Source organism: Eleutherodactylus coqui, chromosome 2 (genome assembly GCF_035609145.1).
Source record: "Eleutherodactylus coqui strain aEleCoq1 chromosome 2, aEleCoq1.hap1, whole genome shotgun sequence".
In the NCBI taxonomy this organism is placed as follows: Eukaryota; Metazoa; Chordata; class Amphibia; order Anura; family Eleutherodactylidae; genus Eleutherodactylus; species Eleutherodactylus coqui.
The window spans coordinates 289,350,608-289,373,835 of NC_089838.1; positions in this window are offsets into that span (position 1 = coordinate 289,350,608).

Sequence of the window (23,228 nt, forward strand, 5' to 3'; positions counted from 1 at the left end):
CTTTGACTTTGGCAGGAATCTAGGAGCACTTCTACAATGTGATGCCAAGGCATGACACACTGCCCCTCGCAAGAGCCCGTGTGCTGCATTGTAAATGAGGTCCAGGTCTGCTTTTTCTGCATTGCTTTTTAGAATCTTTTCTTTTCTTGCATGCCCTTTTGTGTTATTCAAGACTATTATCCCAGTTATTACCTCTTTCCTATATATACCTTACATTACTATGGGCACTACATTCTCATCTTATCCATATATCCAGGGTCACCACTACATTCAGAACCTCTTGTAAATACTGGGAACAATTCCTTCTACTTTCATACATTAGAAAAGTTACACCACTATATTATGCTGCTTATTCAGTTCATTATATCCATATTGATATTGGAATCCTGCAACATTTTATCACTGACCTTGTTCACAAGGCTATATAAACAGTTTGCATCTAACTTGCACCACCCTGCCACTTGGACATGTAATCTCTTTCCCTCACTGTGTATTCCTTGCACCATTCTAATAACTCATCATCCTCCATTGCTGTTCACATCTCTGGCATCATGCACCACTGTTCATTGACTAAACAATGCTGTTCAGATGAGGTGTGATCTGCGCTCACATGCTTCTGTGACATTTGGTTACATACATCTGTGTCAGTCTTTGCACTTTAACATGCATGGAACTTGTAGGAGTTGGTTATTAACCCGAGTCCTTGATAAAGTGAATGTGTGAGAATGCTTCTGCTCAGCACTTGGTTGGAGTTCTATAGGAGGTAGAAGACGCATTCGTGTATGATAAATAGCGCTGGACGCGTGCACATTTCATGGTAAATGTAAAAGTATATAATGTCTGAAGGAAAAGCATAAGCGTGTGCAAACTAGCATCTGTGCACTTCCCTTTGAGGTCTTATAAACATAACAAAAGTTGTGGGATATACACTCATCGACAAAAATAATGCACCTCGAAGAAGTTGTTGGAATGGAATGAAACTTTATATGTGTGATTGTGATGATGATATGTGGAAGTAATTACAATATTAGAGCAAAAGGATAACATTTATTGAGGAGAACTGTATAATTCAGAGGAGGTTCTAGTAGCCCGCTGAGCCGCCTCTAGCCTGGATACATGATGGGATGCGGTTGGACATGGAGGCTTACAGGCTCTGCATGTTCTCCTGCGGCACATTTGCCCATAGATGTTGTAACTGGGCCTCTACATCCGGCACACTGGTAGGCTGCCGAAGCTGGCATCCCAGAGAGTCCCATAAATGCTCAATCGGGTATTAATCTACTGAGCGGGCCGCCCATGGAGATGTGGTAACCTGGCAGAGGCATTCCTGGGAATCCTGCATGTGGGCGAGCATTATCCTGCCTGTTGGAAGCCCTGCTAGGAGAGCCAGCATGTGGTTGTAGGATGTCCTGAACATGTCATTGTCCCTCGATCACCACTAGGGGTGGCCGACTGTTGTATATGATGGCCCCCCAGACCATCACACCAACGGTTGGAACAATGTGTCGCTCCACAACAAAGGCAGGATTTAAGCATTCACCAGTAGGCTTCCATACTCAAACTCGACAGTCGGCTCCCAAACAGAACCTGGATGCATCGTGAAAGATGATATGGCTCCAGTCCGTAGCAGTCCAGGTTTCTCATTCAGGACACCCCTACAGATAAAGGCGATGGTGTTGGGGTGTCAATGGCAAGACACGTAATTGGCAATGTGACACCAAGTTTCCTTTTGCTAAGCAACTAGAAATGGTTTAGGCAGAGATAGGGGTCCATAATGAAGGTACCACCTGTGTCTGGATGGTGGACAACAAACTGTTGCTTGTACTCGTCAGCGGATCAAACAATCCTCTCTACTGGCGGTCTGTCTGGGCCGCCCGGAGCCTGTTCGCCATATGTGTGTGCCCTCATGTAACCACTGCTCCCAACACCTCCTAACAGCTTGGTCAGAACAGCTTAGATGGCAGGCATATTATTAAAATGTCCATCCAGCTTTTCACATTCCAAGGATGCGCTCCGTTCAAAGTCTCTTAGTGCGTTGTAGAGGCATCTAGTGGACAACGATCTCATCAAGAGGTATACAACACAAAAGTAGCCTCTGAGCAACTTTTCATAGGGCAACGGGGAAGCACCTTTATTGCCTCTGGTGTCAAGACCCCGTGTCTAATCAGACCACAGCTGTAATCATATACATATCTGCCTGAGACATAACTGCATGCAGAGTTTTGCAGCAATCCGACATTTCTATTTCGGTGCATTATTTTTTGTCAAGGAGTGTATATATTATCTAATACATCCTTTATAAGGACATATTACATATCCTCCAAAACTTTTATTAAGTACTCTCTGACTACTGAAAATAAGTGCAATGCTCTTGCAGGAGGTATTTGGTCGATTAGGTTCACTTGACAATATATATTGAGGACAAGACTGTATGCAATATTGACAAAAGCTTGGTAACAGAAAGTAATTTTAGGCCTGAAATGACCTATTTAGGTGACAGTTGAGTTATAAGCCTGAAATCCCATATGTGGTTTGAACTTTTCCCCTTGGATCTAAGGTTAGCTACTAAAAGTTACAGTCAAGTTATGAGAGATTTGATGTCAGATATTACATAGCATCACACAAGGAACTATATTCCGTTATGTTACTATAGGTGTCCATAAGACAGCGTATCCCAAGTCACTATGTAGTCAAAGCCTGAAGGTGTCCATACACCTTCAAAAACCGTTGTCCGAACGAACGTTTGGTCAGTTAAACTCTAATGTGTATGAGGGCCATCAGACAGAGCAACTCTATCCAAATTAGTGTCTAAAATTACCCAATGCAGTTATTAATTTTTTTCTCTTGGTACGTATGAAAATGGTTTTAGGATGCGAGAATAAATGACAGCCATTGAATTGCTTGGATCACTTGATCAAAAAATAGACCCTAAGGGCTCCAACTCACTAGCGATAGGTTTTCTTCTAGTGGGTTGGAGCCCGTATGTGCAGAAGCTATATGTTTGGTACCAATAATGGAATCATATCCCATCTTCTTAGCTTAGAAAACCCCTTTTCTAAATAGATGCTCTTCAATAGGCCTTCCTGATCTAATTGGATGAGATCTAATCCCATCACCATATTCGGCTCATGCATGTCAACCACCTATATTTTATAGCTGGCGGGTCCTCCACTGTATGTTTAAAGGTTTCTGCCCATTTTGTGTTGTAAAGAATAGCACAGTCCCCCGCATTCTTTTTTTTTTTTCTGGCACAAAATGCAGATCTAGTGGTCTCAGTTTCGGCAGTTTTCATTAATGGCCAAGATAGGTTCCATTCAGGTCCTGGCCAGGGGTGTTGTTTTTAAATGCAAACCCCAACGGGACCCCCTGAATGAAGGCCATAAAGAGCCAAAATCCAAGCAGCTAATAGTTCATAAAAATCCAGTGTTTATTGATCAGTTGCCCAATGGTGCATTTAGATTGTCCTAATTCAAAGCTGGCTAGATGGGTAGCCAACTATAGGCTAATAGATCGGAGGTAGCTCTAGATTATGTGCCAGACATTACATTTTCTTCATACAAATATTTTTCCAATTTATCCAGTTCTAGAGAAGCAGATTTTTCACTAGCAAATCCAGTTTCTTATCAGTGGGGACTCTTACATCAACAAAACACTCATTCCTAATCAAAACCTATGCGTAATAGCCTAACCTGCTGTGCCTGGGAACGAACACAGAGAGTGGGCATGATGTTCTCGCCTCAAACATGCTCAAAAATGCTGCGGTACGCACATTAAAAGAACATAATGAACAGAAGAAGAGGGGCGACGCTAGAAACAGCAGAATGCTAAAGAACCGTTCTTTATCCATCTACTGCCACTATCAACTATCAATAATGGTCTATAAGGCCAGATATGACATGGCACAGTAGGAGAAGTATATGGCTATATAATTGTTCAAGGACCCTAGGAGGTATATAGCAATACAGTTGGCAAAATGATTAATCAGAATAGGTTGCATTGTATGAAATGACAGATGAAAGACAACAGGGGGCAGTATATTACTTTGCAGAGTAAAAATAAACATCAGGTGGAGCAGATTATTACAGACAAACCAACGTATCAGTTGCAACGTCCTTAAAAACTCACCACATGAAGGTAATAAAATCACAGTAAATAATGATATTTAGTTTTCCCTGCCCCTTTTTCTAGGTGAACCCTTCCCCATTGCTACTCCTTCAGATGGGTTATACACAATCTACGAGTCAGAGCGCGGACCTCAAGAACGCAACCCAAGAGGGGCAGAACTGGGGCTGGTGGAGCAGATCATCGGAAGAACACTGTTACTGGCTGCCTCAGAAGGGGGGATAAAGGGAGGTGTTCGTGGGGCAGAATTGGGAAAATGGGCCGAACTGTTGTCTCCACTGGACGAGTCACGTGCTAGTATCACATCTGTCACCAGCTTCTCTCCTGACGGTGATGCTATTCCACAAGGTGACTGGACAGTTGTTGAGGTGGAAACATTCCACTAAGTCAAGCTCCGACTGTGGGCAGCAGGGCTGAATGTGAAATGCAAGGTTTCTGGCCATGCAGAACATTGTGCTGTATGTATAGGATAGTGGCTCCATCCATACGAGACACTGCAAGAAATGTGATTGATTGTGGCAACTGTGTGGTTGTGTGGCTCTAAATGCTGCACATAAAGCATTCTTCCAACTGAGGAGGTGGCTCCGCCCATGCAGAGCATCTTCCTGAGTATCTCCACCCATGCAGAGCATTTTCCTGAGTGAGAGGTGTTTCTGCCTATGCTAGGTCGTGTGCTGTGTTTGTGACAGTGGCTCCACTAATGTGTGGGAATGTGATGAATGTATATGGCGGTGGCTCCACTCATAAGGGGCCTTGTGGTCAGGAGTTGTACAGTACAGAAGAAAACTGTATGCATTGATGTGCAATATGTGTCTATGAGTGTGGAGCTTTGCACTATTGACAAATTCTCAAGATCGCGTGGATCAATGTTGTGAACAAGGACTGTTTTTTCATATTAAAGCTTGGGACCATCCATCTGAAAAATATATAAAAGTTGTCCACTGAGGATTTTTACAGGAATGTTAGATACTGACAGGTACGGAGATTATGAGCATTGGATAAATGGATGTCATGGCATAGACAGATTCCATTTTCACTTTAGGGTCTACCGGTGGTCACCTATGGCCTGAATATATCCAAATTGTGCATATCAAGAGGGATCTGTATAAGACTCATGGTCCATTTACACAGGACAGCGATGCCCAACACTCGTCCCAGTGATACTCGCTCCTGAGCCGTTACATAGGAGTGAGTATCGCTGGCATTGCTCAGAGCGCTACCAGCATGAAAGCGCTACCAGCATGGAGGTGGGCATGAGTTTTCCAACCTGCCCACCTCCATTCACAGTAAGAAGACAATTGTTCAGAAGTGGCCAACTGCTGTTGACACTCAACGGCTCGTCGTTCATTTTTCTGCATGCAGAAACTGAGCAACTGCACAATTCTCGCTCAGTTGCTGCATGCGTTTACATGAGACGATTATCGTTCAAATTCCTACGTGATTCTAAATGATAATTGTCCCGTGTAAAAGGGCCATCAGATTGTCATAGTATCCATTCACCTGACAATATGGAGTATCAACTTCCTCAATTATCATCCTGGGGGTGCCTTGAGAAGGCACCTTTCCTTATGACAGGCTTGTGTAGATGAAGAACTGTTTTTGAATGGTACTACCACTAAATGCTAATCTCAACACAATGACCGCTGGTTAGCAATAGAAAGCCAAATGTCATTTAGAGTACGTGGAGCCCGTCTGGTTGTTCCCACTTCCCAACAGGTAATTACAAATCCAGGTAAGCAAAGAACCTGGAATACAGCAGTAATCCCTCTTAACCATCTGCTCCCAGCAATGAAGCTACTACAGTGAAGACACCACTGAAAGCCTATACGGTTAAGCCCGTACTCCCATCAGCGGCAGCCGACTGGTGTCCTTAAGCCTACAACGTCTACGCTCATGAAGTGGTGGCTTATATGTTTGGACTTGTTTTGCACCAGCAAAGATGATGTCAATTAAAAGAACATAATGTTAGTAATTTAGGAACGATGCCAGCATTTTGGAAAACAAATACAATCGCAGATGAAACTCCTCCGCAAGCATGCCTGGGCACCTGCTGATCAGAAGCTCAGACAGACCCCTGCAGAGATGGCATCATGTCTATTATGCTCCAGCTGGGCACCACTCTTATTAGCCACCGCCTTCCAGAGCAGCAATCAGATAACCGGCTACAGAGAACATACACACCTAAACCATCATACGATTAGTTCACGTGTGATTTCAGCCTTATACAACCTGGCTACACATGTCCACATCTGGACTGTACTACCTCGCTGCATGTCTACACAACAGGAAAATATACAACCGCACTACAACCATGTAAGGCCCTTTTACATGGGCAGAGAATCTCATGATTCTCGTTTGCCCGAGTGAACAAGCTGGTGACATCATCACCAGCTCGTCTGCGCTCATGTAGCCTGTTTAATCTGCACATTTCTCGTTGAGAATCGTGTTCTAGTCTTCAGTGTTTCATATTCCTATGTGAGTCAGGAGGGGTATCATCACTCCTTAAGGAGAGCACCTAGAAGGTGAATGACGAGACTTATAAGGTCCTCTGGGAAATATGCAAATAAGGAAAAAGGAACAATTCCTCTACAGCACCACCTATTGGATGGCAGCATTCCTGCAAATCAATGTCCGACCCTTTATACCGGTCTGTAGAGCAATCGTTGGGAATTGAAAACCAAGCCAGAATCTATACACAGGTGTTTCCCCCTCAGTGTGCGGTAGGATCCTGGCTTGGCTAGTGAGAGGCCTGTGACGTGGGTCGGAAGGGGTTACATCATTCCTTAAGAAGAGCACCTGGAAGGTGAGTAAGGAGACATCTTCTAGGTGTTCTCCTTAAGGAATGATGTTACCCTTCCTGACCTTCGTCAAAGGCCTCTCACTAGCCAAGCCAGGATCCTACCACACACTGATGAAGGGCAAAACCCCCGAAACAGCTGTCTGTGTATGAATTCTGGCTTGGTTTTCAATTCCCAGTCAGTGTTACAAAGAACTGTATAAAAAGTCAGACATTGATTTGCAGGAATGCTGCCATCCAATAGGTGGCGCTGGAGAGGTATTGTCCCATCTTCTTTACTTGCATACATTCCTATGAGCAAATAAGGAAAGATGGAACAATACCTCTACAGCACCACCTATTGGAAGACAGCATTCCTGCAAGTCAATGTCAGACTTTTTAAACAGGCCTTCTAACAATGACTGGGAATTGCAAGCCAAAGCCAGAGTCCCCAACATACCCTTCCTGACCTATGTCTATAGGCCTCACACCAGCCAAGCCGGAAAACCTACTGTACACTGGTGATGGGTAATCACCTCCAAACAGCTGTCTGTGTATGATGACTCTGGGTTGGTTTACAATTCCCTGATTTTATGCCAACTGAAACTGAATGATCATCACTCAGTTTTGCCCATTTGAACGATAATCATTCCGTCTAAACGGGGCATAAGTTCCCCCAGAGTCGGAATTATGACCTAAAACCATTGCTTAGCCATCTAAGCTCCCATAACACTCTGTAACAGGATGCAGATGAATTCTGAATTTGAGTCGAGAAGAAAACATGGAGGTAATGCAAAATCGGAACGAGATGAGTATTTCCAGAGTTACACTTTATGTAGATGTGAGTCGTTCAGAAGCGGAGCTCTCCTTTAATTGGCTTGAGGGCTGACCTATCTGCTCTCTGTCCCTTCTGACCGGAACCACAACTGGTTGGAGCCAGCAGTGGGACCTAAAATCTAGAGAGGAGTGGGATTTTGATTCGTCTGTCTTGCTTAGTATCATGTAATGGCCTTTCCCGATCAAGTTAAAGGGGTTGTCCCACGAAAAATATTGTTTCTCCTTGAATCCAACTCATAAAATCTAAACATTTTTTGTATTTTCACTTATTGAAGTTTTCATCCACAGATCTTCCTGGACGAAGGGCCCCATTTAAACGGGACGAGCTGTAGGGGGGAGATGCCGGACGAGTTGTCGCAGCGATAACCGTTCCTGTGCGCTTACATACGAACAATCATCGCTAGTGAATGGAGGCGGAGCGGCCGGGGATCATTCCAACCACCCGCCTTCATTCACAGTAAACCGGCAGTCATTCAAAAGTGATAGTGCCTGTTTACACGGAACGATGCGTCTTTCAGTTTTCTGCATGCAGAAACTGGACGGCGAACGAAAGGCGAACATATTCGCGTTCAATCAGTTGGTGTTTGCATTTACACTGAGCAATAATCGTTCGGATTCTCGCTGGATGCAAGAATCTGAAGGATTTACCGTCCCGTGTAAAGGGGCTCCAAGATTAGAATAGCGCCACCTGCTGTTTCTATCTTCTAATGTTAGAATAGTGCCCCCTACTATTTCTATTCCCTGTCCACCTCAGTACTTGTTCCACCTGCTTTGGAGTTTGATCTCTGGGGCCATTTGAAGTCCCTTGTGTACGAGGAAAAAATAGACAATATGTTTCACCTGAAGCATCGGATTCTACAGTCCCTCAGTGGGTTATCGGAGACCGGGTTAAACATTTAACCATGTGCATCCGGCAGACACATCGAACACTTCATCTACAGCACTTTGTGAAACGTTGCCCCCGCTGAAGGCTTGTGGCACACGAATGTATTTGCACAGCGTTTTGTACGCACAAAATTTGCGTGCGCAATACACAGTGAATAGAAGCATTGATTTCAAAGGGTCTATTTAAGTCTCATGTCCACGGGCGGGTCCGATTGCGTGTGGGGAATCCCGCATGGAATCCGCTTGTGCCCGCAGCCGGTGAACCCTGCGTACCTGTGTCTTGCACACTGCCGCGTCCGTGCGGACATCGCTACTTCCAGGTTCACTATACTGTGCGTGGTCGCCATGTGCAGTACAGGTTTTTGGTTTTTTTTAAATCTCCTTCTTTCCCGCAGTGTCAGCTGCAGGCGGGTCGCACGGCATCCATTGAACCGCACAGAAATGGAGCATACTGTAATTTGCTTTCTGGACCCAAAAGGTCCACAAAGCAAATCTGCATGCTTTAATTAATTTGCGGATGCCCATGCTTCAAATCTGCCCGTGGACATTGGGCCTTACATAGGCATATTTTGTGCACGCTTTTCGTTTATGCAAAAAAAAAAAACCGCAGCATGTCATATTTTCCTGCATGAAATTAGTGCAAATTGAACTAATTATCTCAAATGCCCATTTAAATGAACAGGTGTATGGTTGCGTGTTTATTTGCGAGTGCAAATGTGCACAATTTGCATGCGCAAAAATTTCATTAAAATGCGCACGCAACGCCTATTGCTCAAATACACATTGCAAATGCGCACACACGCTGGTGTGACACTGGCCTAACTCCTAAAGATGGGGCAAAACGGACCCTTCCAGTGGGCTTCTGCGTAACTTCTAGCCAAGGTTGATATCTCGCATGACCCACTACGCATATGGAAAACCTGAGCCGAAGTCAATATGGCAGATTTCAAAATGGCCACCAAAGAAGTCTCTTTCGCCAAAAAAATTCAACCTCCCTCTCAGTTATTAGTTTCACACATTGGAAGTCAATTTTCTCCTAATTACACCAGTTAATTGGTTGTGTCCAAACTTGTGCCTCACCCTGTAGATTTAATTTCCTTTTAAGAAAAAGTAATCTGGTTAGATCCTGCCGCGGCACGCCTCGCACTAGAGCCGCAGAAGGCCTGAAGGGGTGCATAGTTAAGAACATAGAGCTTGGAGTTCACAGAATTACATCTGATAAGCGAGCCTCCACCTTCTGTCATTTTTAGGTAATAAAAAAAAATTATGCGATTAATTTCTTATTACATCTTTAAGTTCCGCATCACTGGACTGGCGGGCGCAGTGCTCGCTAGCGGTTGCTGGGTGAGGACTTTCCTGTGCGCTGCAGGGAGGGGCGGCTGATTACGAGGTGATGCAGATCCGCACCGGATTTAGAACTAAAATACATACCAATGATGCAGCATGTCCTATTTGGATGCGTAATATGTACCAATATAGGCTATGGGGATCTAACATGCGCAGCAAATAAATGCATAATTGCTCTGTACTGCGCAGGTGAAAAATACGTGCGTAATCAGCGGGCCACATCCATCCGTGTGAGTGAGCCCTTATACTGTGTCTACGTTGGTCCTGATATCTATAAATACCATGCTATATTGGCCTTATGCATGTTAATTCTCTCCTCATTCTTTATATGGCAGTAACATATTCCGCAGTGCAGTACACAGGTGGCCATCACTTACCTCAGTCTCATCCGCAGTGCAGTACACAGGTGGCCATCACTTACCTCAGTCTCATCCGCAGCGCAGTACACAGGTGGCCATCACTTACCTCAGTCTCATCCGCAGTGCAGTACACAGGTGGCCATCACTTACCTCAGTCTCATCCGCAGTGCAGTACACAGGTGGCCATCACTTACCTCAGTCTCATCCGCAGTGCAGTACACAGGTGGCCATCACTTACCTCAGTCTCATCCGCAGTGCAGTACACAGGTGGCCATCACTTACCTCAGTCTCATCCGCAGTGCAGTACACAGGTGGCCATCACTTACCTCAGTCTCATCCGCAGTGCAGTACACAGGTGGCCATCACTTACCTCAGTCTCATCCGTAGTGCAGATCACACTATAACATCACACAGGCCAGTTTTATAGAAGTTAACGTTTCAGTCTTTGGCGTATAGAAAAAAACTGGAGAATCTGAATTAAACACGAGGAGAACCAATCACAGAGCAGAACATAACTTTAACTTGTTGATCATAAAAACAGACAAGTAGCCAAAAGACAAGGAAATATTCTAAACCTGACGGCATAAACAAATATATCTGACATCACATGAAAATATATGTCACCAGTGTGATTTCAAAGTATTGGGGGGAGATTCACCCCTGTCATGATGGATTTATATGAGCGAGGAGCGATAGATTCATAACCCACCTCGCAAACACAACAGATTATAGTTGTTCAGGCAAGAGAATATACCGCTAAAAATCTTAGCACACCCCAATATATTCGGTTAATGTGCAACGCAAGATCCAGCAACAATGAGGATACAAGGAAAATAAAAAGTCTGATATATTATACTAGCAAGGTCCAAAGCCGGTTAGGACCACCAAGACTAAACTGGCAGAATGGGATATATGTGTCCCTAGTTCTAAATCAACCTCGGAAGTATGAATGGAGCCTGCAGCCCCACCAGCCAGACTGCAACTGACTTGGTATTCTACATATATCCCTAGATGTCTACATATCCCTGGCTCATTCTACATAGATGCCTACATATCCCTGGCTTATGGTACATAGATCCCTAGATGCCTATATATGCCTGGCTCGTGGTACATAGATCCTCAGATGCCTACATATCACTGGCTCATTCTACATAGATACCTACCTATCCCTGGCTCATTCTACTTAACCCTGGCTCATTCTACAGAGATGCCAACTTATTCCTGGCTCGTGGTACATAGATCCCCAGATGCCTACACAACCCTGGCTTATGGTACACAGATCTCCAGATGCTAACATGTCCCTAGCTCATTGTACATAGATGCCAACATATCCCTGACTCATGGTACATAGATCCCCAAATGTCTACATATCCCTGGCTCATTCTACATATATGCCTACATATCCCTGGCTCATGGTACATAGATCCCCAGATGCCTACATATCCCTGGCTCATTCTACATAGATCCCCAGATGCCTACATATCCCTGGCTCATGGTACATAGATCCCCAGATGCCTACATATCCCTGGCTCATTTTACATAGATCTCCAGATGCCTACATATCCCTGGCTCATTTTACATAGATCTCCAGATGCCTACATATCCCTGGCTCATTTTACATAGATCTCCAGATGCCTACTTATCCCTGGCTCATTCTACAGAGATGCCTATATATCCCTGTCTCATAGTACATAGATCCCCTGATGTCTACATATTATGGGGGAATAAAAGAATGCAGGCTATCTATAAGCAGATATTAGAGACGGTGCGGGAACACTTAGCTAATAAATGAATTTAAGTCTCAAGGTCCAGATGAATTGCATCCTAGGATACTAAAGGTAGCAGCGGAGGTAATTGCTGAACCATTCACCATAATCTTTGAAAATTCCTGGAGAACAGGAGAAGTCCCAGAAGATTGGAAAAGGGCAAATGTCCCTATCTTCAAAAAAGGGAAGAAGGTGGATCCAGGAAACTACAGGCCGGTAAGCCTGACTTCTATACTGGGAAAGATCTTTGAACAAATTAAAGTACTTGAAAAAAATGGAGTAATTCACCAGAGACCGCATGGGTTTGTAACAAACAAGTAATGCCAGACGATTCTAATTTCCTTCTATGACAGAATCACCGATTGGGTTGATCAGGAAAATGCGGTGGATGTAGTATATCTTGACTTTAGTAAAGCATTGGACAAAGTATCTCATACCATACTTATTGAAAAAAATGATCAAATATGGGATTGACAAGGCAACTGTTAGGTGGATTCACAACTGGCTAAGTGACTGTACTCAGAGTGGTCATAAATGGCTGCACATCCAAGTGGAAGAATGCATCAAGTGGGGTACCACAAGGCTCTGTCCTAGGCCCAGTGTAGTTCAACATTTTTATAAATGATCTGGAGGAGGGAATTGATGGGAAACTGATAAAATTTGCCAACGACACAAAGATAGGAGGGATAGCTAACACTAGGGAAGACAGAGTATTCAAAAAGATCTAGAAAAGCTTGAACAGTGAGTGGTGAATAACAGAATGGTATTTAACAAGGAGAAACGCAAAGTCCTACATCTGGGCAAGAAAAATGAAAAAAGCACATACAGAATGGGAGGAATTGAGCTAAGCAGCAGCACATGTGAAAAAGGCTTGGGTATACTAATAGATCATAGTGTGAACATGAGTCAACAATGTGATTTAGCAGCAAAAAAGGCAAACACAATTCTGAAATATATTAAGAGAAGCATAGAGTCTAGATCACGTGAGGTAATTATCCCCCTCTACTCCTCCTTAGTCAGACCTCATCTGGAATAGAAAGACGAGGTGATCAGCTTCAACACGTCGATCTCCAATAATACTTTATTTCATCTTCATACAGGAAAGTGAAATATAAACTTTAAAATAGCATTCCGTTAAGCTACCTACTCGTTTTAGTGAACTTAACTCCGCTTTCTTCAGAGTCTTTTTTGTTTAAAGTTTATATTTCAATGTCCTGTATGAAGATGAAATAAAGTATTATTGATTGGAGATCGACGTGTTGAAGCTGATCACCTCCTCTGTTTGTCAGCTGCATGAGCTAGCAGTCTACCAAGTCTCCACATCAGATCTCCTCAACACATCCCATTGGAATTATCAAGCCGCAGAACGGTGAGCCCTTTCTGATCTGTTTTTCGGATTTATAATTTGCACACTCATCTGGAATACTGTGTCCAGTTCTGGGCACCCCACTTTAAAAAAAGACAGACAAACTGGAGCAAGTTCAGAGAAGAGTTACCAAGATGGTGAGCGGTCTGCAAATCACATCCTCTGAGGAACGGTTAAAGGATCTGGGAATGTTTAGCTTGCAGAAGAGAAGGCTGAAAGGAGACTTAATAGCTGTCTACAAATATCTGAAGGGCTGTCACAGTGCAGAGGGATCAGCCCTATTCTCATTTGTACAAGGAAAGACTAGAAGCAATGGGATGAAACTGAAAGGGAGGAGACACAGATTAGATATTAGAAATAACTTTCTGACAGTGAGGGTGATCAATGAGTGGAACAGGTTACCACGGGAGGTTGTGAGTTCTCCTTCAATGGAAGTGTTCAAATAAAGGCTGGACAAATATCTGTCTGGGATAATTTAGTGAATCCTGCACTGAGCAGGGGGTTGGACCCAATGTCCCTTCCAACTCTACCATTCTATGATTCCTGGCTCATGGTACATAGATCCCCAGATGCCTACATATTCCTGGCTCATGGTATATAGATACCTAAATATCCCTGGCTCATGGTATATAGATCCCTAAATATCCTTGGCTCATCTTACATAGATGCCTACATAGCCAGGGGCTCATTGTACATACAGTATATTGCTAGATGTCTATGTATCCCTGGCTCAATGCGTTTTTATAATAACATTTCTCATCAGAAGCCAATAAAAAGCAGCAAGATATTGGAAATCAATACACAGAATGCCAAACCGGCAGCCAGCTAGTGCACTAATGCTGGGAAGAAGATGGGAGATCCCAGATTTATATGCACAACCAGGGTGTCACTATATAGAGGGTAAAGTATATATATATGGATATCTGGAAGAGATCAAGTAAGTCATGCAGCAGTCCACCACAAACATATCTAGGTAAAAACGTCACTGTGCATAAATAAATTTCAGATATTGAAAGGCATGACAGAATGATATCCTACAGCCAAAACAATTTAGCACCCAGATGCATCAAGGTGACCACAATATATGTGAAGTACAGATGAGCGAGCACCAAAATGCTCAGGTGCTCTGTACTCGAGTCGAACTTTTCGTAATGCTCGAGAGCTCGTTTCGAGTAACGAACCCCATTGAAGTCAATGGGGGACTCGAGCATTTTTGTACGGGACCGATGCTCCGCATGGGGGAGGCTGTGTGAAACACCTGAAAACATCAGAAAGTCATGGAAACACCACATAAACAGATAGGGAAAGGCAGGGGCAGCATGCATGGGTGCATCTGAGGCTCCCAGGTTGCACCATGGACCCAAATTGGGGGCAAGAGCCTGGCGGTCACAACAATTCACTTGGGACAGACCCTCATTAGCAAGGCACACACGCTGGCACATCTTAACTAAGCACCACACTAGCTGCAACCAAGGACAATCACTGCTTGCGGGTGACACCACTGCCTCTTCTCCTGGGTTACATGCTGGCATTGCTGTCCAGCCCTCAGCACAAACCTGCGTCCACAGCGCACACAAAATTTTCCCTGCGCAGTGTTCAGCTGGCCTCATGCCACACGCTCGCTTCATAGCCACACCACCCTCATGTTGATTTATACGTGCGTCTGCGATAAGGAGGAACCGGAGACACACACTGCAGAGGGTTGACAGGGCCAGGCAGTGACCCTCTTTGAAAGTGTGGGCGATAGCCCACAATGCTGATGAGAATTGATGATAAATTGACGTACGATCATCATTCCAATCCTGTGCCACCTCCATCACAAAATTGTCAGGAGACGCAAATGTGGGCATAAAGGGGACTCAGGTGCCAGCACTTCTACACAACTCCACAATGCAGCATCGCATACTAACACCAAAAATTGATTTGAAGCAGGAGGTGTCGCAAAAGTAGCCACCACAGGTATACAGTGACCCTGTGAAAGTCTCATGAAATCACTAACGCTTCCTGTGAATGCTCCAATCCTGTATCTCGGATAACTGTGGTAATTTGTAGCACGAGAAATAATACATGGCGACCAACGCAGATCCCCAGACCCCAAGCAGGAGGAGGAGGAGGTGGCATAATAAGCCTGAGAAACCATCACTGAGGTAGGACCTGCAATACTCTGTGTGGGAAGCACGTGAGCGGGCCCAGGATCAGGCTCGGTCCCAACCTCCACCTTGTGTGACCCAAGGTGCCATGAGTTACATAGCTATGGGAAATCCATGTGTCCCCACACACTTCATTCTGTGTAGGTGTCAGATGGCTGAACAATGCAATGGGAAAGCCGTCTGCACCCTACCCAAGTCATTCAGTGTACTTATACCAAACAGCTGGACACCGCGCTGCAGTGTACTTATACCAAACAGCTGGACACCGCGCTGGGAAACCTTTGTGCACCCACAGCATAGGCGAACCCATGAAACCCAAGGAAAGTCATAAACATGAAGCAATTACAGTGCCCTAACATGGCAGAGTTCCACCCCGCCCAGGACCTCGGCCTCTGCACATACCCTCAGCAATCGTGGGAATAAGGAGGACTCGGATGCTAGTACAGCTGTGAACGACTCCTTAATTCAGTTACGCTTCTTTTGATTGGTCCAAACCAGTGTCTCAGATAACTGTGGTAACACGAGATCAAATACATGTTGCCCAGCGCAGATCCACAGACCCCAAGCAGGAGTAGGAGGTGCATAATAAGCCTGAGAAACCGTGAACAAGGTAGGACCCGCTATATTCTGTGTGGGAAGCACGTGAGCGGGCCCAGGGTCAGGCTCGGTCCCAGCCTCCACCTTGTGTGACCCAAGGTGCCGTGAGTTACATAGCTATGGGAAATACATGTGTCCCCACACACTTCATTCTGTGTATGTGTCAGACAGCTGGACACCGCGCTGGGAAACCTTTCTGCACTCACAGCATAGGCAAACCCATGAAACACAAGGAAAGTAATAAAGATGAAGCAATTACAGTGCCCAAACATGGCAGAGTTTCACCCCACCCAGGACTTTGGCCTCTGCACACATCCTCAGCAATCGTGGGGATAGGGCGGACTCGGATGCTAGTACAGCTGTGAACGTCTCCTTAATTCAGTTACGCTTCTTTTGATTGGTCCAAACCAGTGTCTCAGATGACTGTGGTAACACAGAAGCAAATACATGTCGACCAGCGCAGATACCCAGACCCCAAGCAGGAGGAGGAGGTGGCATAAGAGGCCCGAGAAACCATCACCGAGGTACGACCTGCAATACTCTGTGTGGGAAGCGCACATGAGTGGGCCCAGGGTCAGGCTCGGTCCCAGCCTCCACCTTGTGTGATCCAAGGTGCCGTGAGTTACATAGCTATGGGAAATGCATGTGCCCCCACACAGTTCATTCTGTGTATGTGTCAGATAGCTGAACGCCACGCTGGGAAAGCCGTCTGCACTGTGCACCCTACCCAAGACATTCAGTGTATTTGTGCCAGATAGCTAAAACACCGCAAAGGGGAAATCTTTGTGCACCCACTGCATAGGCGAGCCCCTGCAACACCGAGTCAGTATTAAATATGAAGAAATCATAGTGCCCACACATGGCAGAGTTACACCCTGTCAAGGACCTTGGACCACACTTCTGCTCTAGTCAGTCAGTGTATTTGTGCAATATAGGTAAAACACCACAATGGGAAGTCTTTGTGCACCCTACCCAAGTCAGTCAGTGTATTTGTGCCAGCAATTAAAACACCGCAATGGGAAGTCTTTGTGCACCCACAGCATAGGCGAGCCCATGAAACGCAAAGACAGTATTACACATGAAGAAATCAGAGTGCCAAAACATGGCAGAGTTTCACGCCGCCAAGGACCTCGGCCCACACCTCTACCCTAGTCATTCAGTGTATTTGTGACAGATAAGTAAAATACCGCAATGGCAAAGCCTGGAACCCAGGGACAGTATTAAACAGGAAGAACAGCGAGTGCCCAAACATAGCAGAGTTTCACCCCACCCAGGACCTCGGCCTCGGGCCACATTTCTGCCCAATTCATTCTGTGTATGTGTCAGATAGCTGAACAATGCAATGGGAAAGCCTTTGTGCACCCACAGTATAGTTGGGCCCCTGGAACCCAGGGACAGTATTAAACAGGAAGAAAAAAAAGTGCCTAAACATGGCAGAGTTTCACCCCGCCCAGCACCTCGGCCCACAGTTCTGCACAACTCTTTCAGCGTTTTTGTGCCAGACAGCTGAACACCACTATGGGAAACCTTTGTGCACCCACAGTATCGGAGGACCCCTGAAACATTTCTGTAGCAAGAGAATAGGCGAACCCCTCAAACCTTTTAGTAGCAAGTGTATAGGCGGACCCCTGAAACATTTCTGTAGCAAGAGTATAGGCGAATTCCTGAACCATTTCTGTTGCAAGAGTATAGGCGAACCCCTCAAACATTGGTGTACCAAGAGTATAGGCAAAGGCCGGAAAAATTAGTTGCCTAAGAGTATAGGCGAGGGCCTGAAAAATTGGTGTACCAAGAGTACAAGTGTACCCCTGAAAAATTACTTAACCCCGAGGGCAGGTGAAACCCATAAACATTTTTTTAAAGATACAACTCATTCTTGCTTTATTTGTAACAGAGCCTGGAGGCAGCCCTACAAAAACATTGGTTTTAAAAGAGCCTTTTGGCCCGCAGAAAAATTGGTGGTGCAGCGTGATGACATGCTGTTTGAGGAGGAGGAGTAATATCCGAGAGGGATATATCAAGCTACTTCTCACCTTTTTTGGTGTTAGAGAGAGGATGCGTATTTCTCCTGTTGCAGCTAAAAGAATCTTTAGGATCCGCTGCTTTCCACTGGTGGAGAAGAGAAAAGTCTGGGGAAATCCAGCCTTTGTTCATCTTTATGAGTGTAAGCATGTCGGCGATGACAGTTGACAGGCGGGTACGCTTATCCGTGATGAATTCCCCCAGCTGCACTGAACACCCTCTCTGACAAGACACTAGCGGCAGGGCAGGTCAGCACCTCCAGGGCGTACAGCGCAAGCTCGTGCCACGTGTCCAGCTTTGACACCCAATAGTTGTATGGAGCAGAGGCAACATGGAGGACGGTGATACGATCGGCTATGTACTCCCTCACCATCTTTTTACATTGCTCCCTCCGACTCAGCCTTGACTGGGGAGTGGTGACACAGTCTTGCTAGAGAGCCATAAAACTGGCAACGGCTTTGGAGAGTGTTCCCCTGCCTGCGCTGGACATGCTGCCTGATCCCCACGCCTCCCCTGCTACTTGCCCCTCTGAACTGCGTCTTCTGCCGCTAGCGCTACCACGTGAGAACTTTAGCATCACTTTTTCCACCAGAGCCCTGTGGTATTGCATCACTTTCGTACCCCTTTCTTCTTCGGGAATGAGAGTGGAAAGGTTCTCCTTATACCATGGGTCTAGAAGGGTGTACACCCAGTAATCTGTGTTGGCCAGAATGCGTCTAACGCGAGGGTCACGGGAAAGACAGCCTAACGAAGTCAGCCATGTGTGCCAGGGTCCCAGTACGCAACACATCGCTGTCCTCACTAGGAAGAGGACTTTCAGGATCCTCCTCCTCTTTAACCCATACACGCTGAACAGATGAGAGGCAAGCAGAATGGGTCCCCTTTGCAGTGTGGCCAGAAGTCTCTTCCCCTTCCCCCTCCCCCTCCAAAACGCGCTGAGATATAGATGTGAGGGTGATCTGGCTATCAAGTAACATACTGTCATCCCCCGTCCCCAGTTCCAACCGCAAAGCGTTGGCCTTTATGCTTTGCAGCGAACTTCTCAGCAAGCAAAGCAGCAGGATGGTAATGCTAATGATGGCCACATTGCCGCTCACCATTTGGGTAGACTCTTCAAAGTTTCCGAGGATCTAGCAGATGTCTGCCATCCATGCCCACTCCTCTGTAAAGAACTGCGGAGGCTGACTACCACTCCGCCGCCCATGTTGCAGCTGGTATTCCACAATTGCTCTACGCTGCTCGTACAGCCTGGCCAACATGTGCAGCGTAGAATTCCAGCACGTGGGCACGTCGCACAGCAGTCGGTGCTTTGGCAGATGAAACAGACGCTGCAGTGTCCTGGAGGGTGGCAACATCCGCGGTGGACTTGCGGAAATGTGCGCAGACGTCTGACCTGCTCAGCAAGGTGCGCCACAAGTGGGGGGAGTTTTTCAGAAACCGCTGAACCACTAGATTGAAGACGTCGGTCAGGCATGGCACATGTGTGAGGCTGCCAAGCTGCAGAGCCGCCACAAGGTTAAGGCCGTTGTCACAGATGGCCATGCCCGGTTGGAGGCTCAGCGGCGAAAGCCAGAGGTCAGTCTGCTCTGTCAGACCCTGTACCAGCTCAGGGGCCGTGTGCCTCTTGTCACCTAAGCTGACTAGTTTCAGCATGGCTTGCTGATGCTTGCCCACCGCTGTGCTGCCATGCGCTACCGACTGCTGGCGACGTGCTCACACTTCTTAATTGAGAGGTAGAGGTGGCGGAGGAAGGGGGGGGGGGTTGGAGGAGGTGGTATAGTACACCACAGATATCAGCGCCGAGGTAGGACCTGCTATTCTCGGTGTGGGTAGCACGTGAGCGGTCCCAGGCTCTAACTCAGTCCCAGCCTCCACCAAGTTCACCCAGTACTTATCCACGTGTCCGTCGTTAAGTGGACCTTCCCAGTAACTGCGTTGGTGAGGGCACGGTTAATGTTGCAGGTGTAGGGCGGGGATGGCACACAGGTAAAAATAGTGGCGACTGGCGACCGAGTAGCGCGGGACTGCCACCGCCATCATGTTTTTAAAAGCCTCCATTTCCACAAGCCTGTACGGCAGCATCTCCAGGCTGATTAATTTGGCAATGTGCACGTTTAAAGCTTGTGTATGCGGGTGGGTGGCGGCGTATTTTCGCTTTCGCTCCAACGCTTGTGTTAGCGACAGCTGAACACTGCGCTGGGAGACACTACTAGAGGCCGTGGAGGTGAGGGTGCGGGTGCATGCTGGGAGGCGCTTGTGCCTGCACCCTGGGATGGGGATTGGATCTGTGTTCCAGGTTGTGGCACAGGAGAAGAGGCAGTGGTGTGACCCGCAGGCGGTGAACGGCCTTCGTCCCATCTTGTGGGGTGCTTGGCCATCATATGCCTGCACATGCTGGGGGTGGTGAGGCTAGTAGTGGTGGCTCCCTGGCTGATCTTGGTGCGGCACAGGTTGCACACCACTGTTCGTCGGTCGTCCGCGCTTTCACTAAAAAACATCCACACCTTTGAACACCTAGCTCTCTGCATAGAGGCTTGCCGTGAGGGGGTGCTGTGGAAAACAGTTGGCTCTGGGCCTGCCTCTCCCCCTGGCCACCCCACTGCCTCTTCTAACCTGTCCTGCTGCTGCACTTGCCTCCCCTGTCCTCAGTAGGCTTAGTAAACCAGGTGGGGTCAGTCATCTCATCGTCCAGCTGCTTTTCCTCCGAATCCTCTGTGCGCTCCTCCCTTGGACTTACTGCCCTTACTACTACCTCACTGACAGACAACTGTGTCTCATCATCTTCATCCACAAAAAACTCTTGAGACAGTTGCCGGAAGTCCCCAGCCTCATCACCCGGACTCCGGGAACTTTCCAAAGGTTGAGCATCGGTCATGACAAACTCCTCAAGTGAGAGAGGAACCATTTTTCCTACTCATGGCAGGGACCCGAGAACAGTTCCTGGGAGTCTGCCTGCTCAGAATATGTCATTATCATGGAGTGAGGAGGCTGGGAGGAAGGAGGAGCAGCCAGAGGTACAGGCCCTAGGCCGGGAGTAGTGGACTGCGTAGAAGACTGGCGGTTCGATACATTGCTGGACGCGTTATCTGCCATCCACGACAGGACCTGCTCGCACTGCTCTGCTTGCAATAAAGGTCTACCACGCGGACTCGTAAATTGTGATATAAAGCTAGGGAGCCAAGAAACTTGCCTCTCCCCTAATCCTTCAGCAGCCGTCTGTGATTCACCCCACCTAGGAACTCGGCCTGTGCCCACAACCTCACTTGGACGCCAATGTGCTCGACCCTTATCCCTACTCCTCATCATGGCAGATTAAGGATAGAGCAAGGCCCAAATAAATTACCCTACTGGACAGCGCTGATAACTGTGGCTAACTCACCGCACACAGAGACTCTATGCTGTGACTTGAAAAAATTAAACCGCTGTCTTGCGCTAATAAGGGTATTGTGAGACGCTCTGCACAGGGGCAAAAAGCTATACAGGCAGTAGACAGTGCTAACTGCGGCAACTTCACTGCACCCAAGGAAAGGGTATTATTGTGAGACGCTCTGCACAGGGGCAGAAAACTATACAGCCAGTGGACAGTGCTAATAACTGCGACAACTTCACCCTCCCCCCCCCCTCCCAAAGAAAAGGGTATTGTGAGACGCTCTGCACAGGGGCAAAAAGCTATACAGGCAGTAGACAGTGCTAACTGCGGCAACTTCACCGCACCCAAGGAAAGGATATTGTGAGATGCTCTGCTCAGGGGCAGAAAACTATACAGCCAGTGGACAGTGCTAATAATTGTGGCAACTTCACCGCCCCTAAGGAAAGGGTATTCGAAGACGCTCTGCACAGGGGCAGAAGACTATACAGTCAGTGGACAGTGCTAATAATTGCAGAAACTTCACCGCCCCTAAGGAAAGGGTATTGTGAGACGCTTTGCAGAGGGGCAGAAAACTATACAACCAGTGGACAGTGTTAATAACTGCGGCAACTTCACTGCACCCAACGGTATAACTGAAATGGTTTGCAGTGTCCCAGGAAATATTAAAGTACTGTTTTGCGGTGAGACCTCTGCCTAATGCACTGCAGACATAGAACGGTATAAGTGAAATGGTTTGCAGTGTCCCAGGAAATATTAGAGTACTGTTTTGCGGTGAAACCTCTGTCTAATGCACTGCAGACTGAGAATGCTATAGTTGTAATGCTCTGCACAGGGCTAGATGCTTTAGAAAAAAAATGGGTGCACTACTGCTCCCAGCCAGCCACAACTGTAATGCACACAATGAGGAGTAGCCCTAAGAAGGACCGTTGGGGTTCTTGAAGAGAGGATTCCTCACTTTCCCTATCTCAGCAGCTCTTTCCCTAACCTCTGTCTTATGCACTGCACACTGAGAATGCTATAGCTGTAATGCTCTGCACAGCGCTAGATGCTTTAAAAAAAAAAAAAAAAGGGGGGGGGGGTGCACTACTGCTCCCAGCCCGCCACAACTGTAATGCACACGATGAGGAGTAGCCCTAAGAAGGACCATTGGGATTCTTGAGAGGATCCTACTCTAACACTTTCCCTAACCACTGCCAGCATGTGTCTGAGGCGAGACCAGTTTAAGTACTCGGCGGTCATCTGATCTCGCCAGCCACTCACTGCTGTTGGGGGGGGGGGGGGGGGGGGCTGGCAGGAAGTGGTAATGCCTTCCCCGCATGTTTATTGGCTAGAAAATGGCGCTAAACATGCGGGGAAGGGAAATGAGTCACTCGAGTACCGCGTGGTGTTCGACTCGAGTACCGAGCATCTCGAGTACCCCAATACTTGGACGAGTGTGTTCGCTCATCTCTAATGTGAAGGTCAAATAAGTACAAAAAGGGGGGAAATTAAAGGGTTTCATTCAAATCGCGTGGGTGACAGCAATCAATTTGGAAGAGCTACTCAAGTTTCCTGTCACATCAATTTTTGATCAAGGTCCCCCCCTCTGTCCACTCAATCTGATCATCCCGATACCCTGAAACGATGTTTCA